The following is a 6,463-nucleotide window of genomic DNA, read 5'->3' on the forward strand; positions in this document are numbered from 1 at the left end:
TCCACTGTCCAGGCTGTCTATACACATTCCTATTATCATTAGTCAGGCAAACGATAGACATGATATTCCATCATCCCTAAACACTCCAGTGTGTTTCCAAAAACAGACATTCTCCTGAAAAATCAGCATCTAAACCTCCCAGTCAGCACAAGCAGATCTAATGCACAGATCCCTTTCAAGTTGCCCAACTTCGTCATGATGTCTCCTTTTTTCTTTCTGGCTGAGATCTATTTTGCGTTTAGTTATCTCTTAGATGTCACTTCACACTCCTCAAGTTTGGAACAGTCCCTCAGGCTTTCCCTGTAGTTGATGTCCTTTATACTTTTGAGGGTTTGAGGATTTCATTCTGTCGAATGACCTTCAATCTGGGTCCACCCAATATTTCCTCATGATCACACTCTCGCCGTACATTCTTGGTAGGAATATCCCACAAATGGTGCTGTGCTCTTTTCTGTGCATCACAAAAGGAGGTGCATGATGTCGATTTGTCCCCTCACAAATGAGGTTAACCTTGATCACCTGGTCAAGGTGGTGTCTATGGTTTTTACACTTTAAATCCACTAATGTTTCTTTATAATTGATTAGTATTTTGGTGGGGGGCAGGGTGTGAAAAGTACACCCAAATCCTATTTCTTTTTTTTAAAATAAAAGAATTTTATTTATTTTATTATTATTATTATGTCAATCACCATACATTACATCATTAGTTTTTGATGTAGTGTTCCATGATTCATTGTTTGCATATAACACCAAATCCTATTTCTTGTCATATCTTTACTCACTGTCTTTAGCATCCATGAATGACTCTCACCTGAATCTCCCACTCCGGTTGTCCCCATTTATTATTTATTTATTTATGTCAGTATTGAGTCATAGATTTCCATTTTAGTCAATGGATTGTAGTCAGTCATCAAACCTCCAGTTGGGTCTTACATCCTTTAACCCATTAGTCGTTGAGCATTTCCTTATATTCTAGCACAGTAAGATGTTCTGGGTTCATATTAAACTTCCCTTGTCCCCAAATCCTGGAATCAGCCATTTCTCCAAGAAGCCCCAGCTTATTTTACAAAGGATGGTATTTAGAAACCAATATGTGAGTGCTCACTGTGCTCATTGCTACTGGGGTGCCAATGTTTCTTGGCTGTCAATAGACAGAGCTAGAAAAAATATGTATATATCCATATATGTATAAACACACACATTTATATATATTTTTTTGTCCTTCTGTGTATGTATATGTTACAAAACCATGAGTTTATACGGTCATCTTTAATTCCAATTCCACACCACTGCATTCTTTCTAGCCTTCTCTTCTGATTTGGCAATGAGAATTTCGCTTCTCATACCCCAAATACACTTATTTTACTTGGTCAGCCACCATGCTAAACTCAAGATGGAGAGGGAAGAAAAAAGGAAAGACAAACAAGAGGAGAGGGAAAGAAAAATAGAAAGAGAAGAAATTCCCCCTTTTTATTTGAAAATAAATATTGAGTTCTGCTTTTTTAAATTCAAACTTAACAAGTCCTAAAGTTCTGTGTGAAACTTGAAAGTAATTCTATCATACCCAACTTAGAATTCTGCCTTGAAAATTTCTAAGTAAGAGAGGCACTCTTCACAAAAATAAGTAATTATCTTAAGCAGTGAAGCAAAAGAAAAAAACTGACTCATGTCAGTCAATGTGGGAAAGCTATTTTCATCAGTGTATGTATAATCAGTTTCATATTTCCCAGGAAATACTTTGAAAAAATCTGATTCATTTCAACAGAAATAAACCTGATATGCCCAAGAATAATACAATAAGGGTTCACTGAAATATTTTTTAATAAAGAGAACTTCTATTGTTTGTCAGAGGAGCATGAATATCTTGAATTGTCTTTTTTAATCTTCTCTTATACATGTTCACTATAGATATTATCAAAACTTATTGCAATATGAACACAGCAATGCTAGTAAATCACTAAGAAATATATTTGTCTTAAAATTATGATCTCGGGTGCCTGGGTGGCTCAGTTGGTTAAGCGACTGCCTTCGGCTCAGGTCATGATCCCAGGGTCCTGGGATCGAGTCCCACATCGGGCTCCTGGCTCAGCAGGGAGCCTGCTTCTCCCTCTGACCCTCTCCTCTCTCATGCTGTTTCTCTCTCGCTCACTCTCTAATAAATAAATAAAATCTTTAAAATTAAAAAAAAAATTATGATCTCAAGGCCACTCTCTCTCCATGAAGTGTTCCTGACCCCTGACTCTAATTGAACCCATGTCCATTTTGTATAGTTGTACAGATTGGGCCCTGTCCATCTTTAGGGAGGCATTATTTACATAAACTCTTATAAGCCTGTAATGTAAAGGGTTGCCCCAACCCCCAGCAGATATGCAGAATACAACCTGCACAGGTATACATGGTGGCCTTGACATTGGTCGTTATCCTTTCCTTTCAATGCCTTTGATGCTCATTTAGCAGGTATTACCTGTTTGTGTATGTGTCTATATGTATGTGTGTGTGTTCTTTTCATCTTGCCTCTTCATGAAGCCTTCCTAGACCACTTGGCTTGTGGTAATAATTTGTTCCCATACTTCACATCCTACAGCACCACTGCCCAAGCAAGTATAAATTACCTTATATTTGTGTTTAACTTCGATTCTACATGGTGGTGCTCTCAGCTCAGGCCAAGGTTGTGATTCAGGTGTGTTGGGTCAAACTTTGGAGACTTCATAGAACGGACTTAACACAAACCTATTTACATGATTGATTGAAAAATCTCCCACTAGAAAACTTGCCCCATGTGGAGAGGGAATATGTAAACATGGTTCTTAAAAGTGAGTTTGGATCTTGACTTGAAATTAACTATCTGTAGTCTTAAGTGGGTCACTTTTGCTTTCTATGAAATGAAAAATTTGAATCTGATAATTTGGTTGTATTTTCTAGCTCTAACACTCTTTAAAAATCATGTCTATAGTATAAAAATAATGCATATTATTTAAAAATTCAGAAAACATGGAAAAGCTTAACAAATATATATTCAAGTAAGCCTACTACCCAGAGAGAGTCACTGTTAACATTTTTGCATAGAGCTATCCAGACTATTCTATTAATTCTATTGTAAATGTGCATACCCATATTTTGGGTGTTGGAGAATAAATGGAGTAATCACTAATGGGACTACATGATGTTTCACATTACTCTTTCATATATACATATATGTGTATACACATATAAAATTATATTTATGTACATGTATATATACATATTATATGTATAAGTTATATACATATATAAGTTATACAAATATATATAATTTTAGGTCTTTTGCATCTTTTAAAAATGAATACATCTTGGATATCATACATAACAATGCTATATATTCTTGCATAGCTTACTTTTCATCTAAAAATATTTCATGTTTGTATTTCCATATTAATATACATTTCCACATAATAATTTTAAATTGATTTGTTGTATTTCATTACATAGGTGGACCTTAATTTCTTTAATCAATCCCAGTAGATGGATGTTAAAAATTTCAGTTATAATTACCAATGAGATGGACGTTGTTCGTTGTTGTGTATGACCTAAAATTAATCACTGTAAATGTCTAATAATTTTATGTTTCACATATATTTGATAATAACATACAATACATACAGTAGTGTTTATCTCATTGTTCTTTGTAACTAAACATTTTTAGCAATTTATATTATATAATATATAAATATAATATATATCAATTATTTCTGCTCTTATATTTTCTTTTGTATTAGGTCCTAGAAATAGGATTGCTGAACCAACAGCTCTACCATTTTATTTTTTTCTTGTGTTTTCTGAGGATGACAGGCCTTCGAAATAATAAGCTTTCCAAGAAGCGGTATTATCACATTGTGAATTTGATCTGTGCTTTGTTAACTAAGCAAACTGTGTGAAAAAAGAAGGAAATCATTTTGTTAAAAACAGAAGAGTGTGTTCAATCTCATGTTTATAAAATTCTTAGAAGATAAATTCCTAAAGGAAAGAAAAAAAGAGCAAAGGAAAATAAAAAATAAAAATAACTTGTAATTTTATTTCAATCTAGACATTTTAAAGAATCAATACCCTTCCATGTGGGCTTATCTATCTATCTATATATATGGTTAGTAATAAGACATCAAGATTCAGCTGTGTTTATACTCCAAGAGCATATCTTATTAGAATGTAAAACTCCAAATAAATCACCTGTAAAAAGACATTTATGATACAAACAAAAATTTGAAGAAAACAACTGACCGAAAATGAGATGATATTAAGAAATCATTATTAAATGTTTTTAAGTGTGAATAATGACATCATGGTTCTGTGAAATAAAAAAGAGAGACTCATCTAAAATGATATGACATCTGAGACTTATTTTAAAATAATCCAGCAAAGTGGTAGGGAGATTTGGGAGGAAGGAATAAATACAAAAGTAAAAGGACTGTATGTTCTTAGTTGTTGAACTGGGTAATGGGACATAGGCATTAATTCTACTATGCTGTCTACTATTCCATATGTTTGAAGTTTTCTACAATAAAAATTTAAAGAAAGAGTGTCTACTCCACAGAGGCAGGAAACCCACCTGTCTTGTTCACTCCCATGCCAAACACGAGGAGTAAATATTCGTAATTAGAATATAAGTATTAGGAATAGGTTACTCTGTTTCACATTATGTTTTTATCTTAGTTACTTGGTTTGCAAAATTTTTAGGTTTTCAAATCTGGCAATTACAGCACGATAGTGAGATCCCCATTGGTGGGAGTATTTAAATACAGATAAGGCTTCCTGTTGGGTGTTATTATATGGGAATCATGGGTAGAGTTTGAATGGCTTAAATTAAGTTCCCTGCCAATTTCAGAGTCAAGATGTCCATCAACAGATGAATGGATAAAGAAGATGTGGTATATATATACAATGGAATATTATGCAGCCATCAAAAAAATGAAATCTTGCTATTTGCAATGACATGGATGGAACTAGAGGGTATTATGCTAAGCGAAATAAGTCAATCAGAGAAAGACAAGTATCATAGATCTCACTAATATGAGGAATTCTTTTTTTTTTAAGATTTTATTTATTTATTTGACAGCGAGAGACACAGCCAGAAAGGGAACATAAGCAGGGGGAGTGGGAGAGGGAGAAGCAGGCTTCCCGCAGAGCAAGGAGCCCGATGTGGGACTCCATCCCAGGGCCCTGGGATCATGACCTGAGCTGAAGGCAGACGCTTAATGACTGAGCCACCCAGGCGCCCAATATGAGGAATTCTTAATCTCAGGAAACAAACTGAGGGTTGCTGGAGTGGTGGGGGGTGGGAGGGATGGGGTGGCTGGGTGATGGACATTGGGGAGGGTATGTGCTATGGTGAGCACTGTGAATTGTGTAAGACTGTTGAATCACAGACCTGTACCTCTGAAACAAATAATACATTATATGTTTTAAAAAAATAGGAAGGGAAAAATGAAGGGGGCAGGAATCGGAGGGGGAGACCAACCATGAAAGACTATGGACTCTGAGAAACAAACTGAGGGTTCTAGAGGGGAGGGGGGTGGGGGGATGGGTTAGCCTGGTGATGGGTATTAAGGAGGGCACGTTCTGCATGGAGCACTGGGTGTTATACACAAACAATGAATCATGGAACACTACATCAAAAACTAATGATGTACTGTACGGTGACTAACATAATAAAATAAAATAAAATAAAAATGCTTCCTTTGCAAGACAGGTAGAAAGGTTAAATGAGGTAATGAATGCAAAGCATTCAGAAAATAGGCATTTAATAAATGATCTTGTTCTTATCATGCTAAACCTTCTAATGTTCCCTGTGAATCCCAACCTTCGGTAGCGGAATTAGAATTTGAAACCCAGCATCACTGCGGGGAAGCCGTGAGAGGCAGGGTTCATGCCCTTTACTATATAAGATGAACAGGCTCAACTAAACTTAGACAGAGGCTCTCCTCGTCCTTAAAAATGACCATCTTCTCTCCCCTTTGGCCCTCCAGGAGTGAGCCATCAGCAGCAGATAAAGGGAGATTACAGGAGGCCAGACCCCAGAGTTTGTAGACTTGGATATCCTGAATTCTCTACAATCCATTCATCTCTATGCATGCTTCTCCCCTTTTGATTGCCCCATCCCCCCACACACACTCACCATCCTCTTACCAAACAAGAAGGAAAAACAAAGGGTATTTTTTAAAATAGGGGAAAAATAATGTTGCATAGATCTTGGGGAGTAGAGGCCCTTTGTTTAAGATGGAGTCTGACCAGCAATCTGTATCCTTCAGGGATTGCTTTTTGGGGAGTTTTATCTAGATTCCTTCTGAAAATCAGCATTTCCCCAGGAATGCTTGAGTGGTGCTGGTAGTTAAAATATAGGGCTTTGGAGCCAGTCAAATCTGGGCTTCAAAATCCCCCCCACCCCATTGCATGTGGACCTTGGGCAAGTTACTTCATCTTCCCGGGTCTC

Source organism: Neomonachus schauinslandi, chromosome 1 (genome assembly GCF_002201575.2).
Source record: "Neomonachus schauinslandi chromosome 1, ASM220157v2, whole genome shotgun sequence".
In the NCBI taxonomy this organism is placed as follows: Eukaryota; Metazoa; Chordata; class Mammalia; order Carnivora; family Phocidae; genus Neomonachus; species Neomonachus schauinslandi.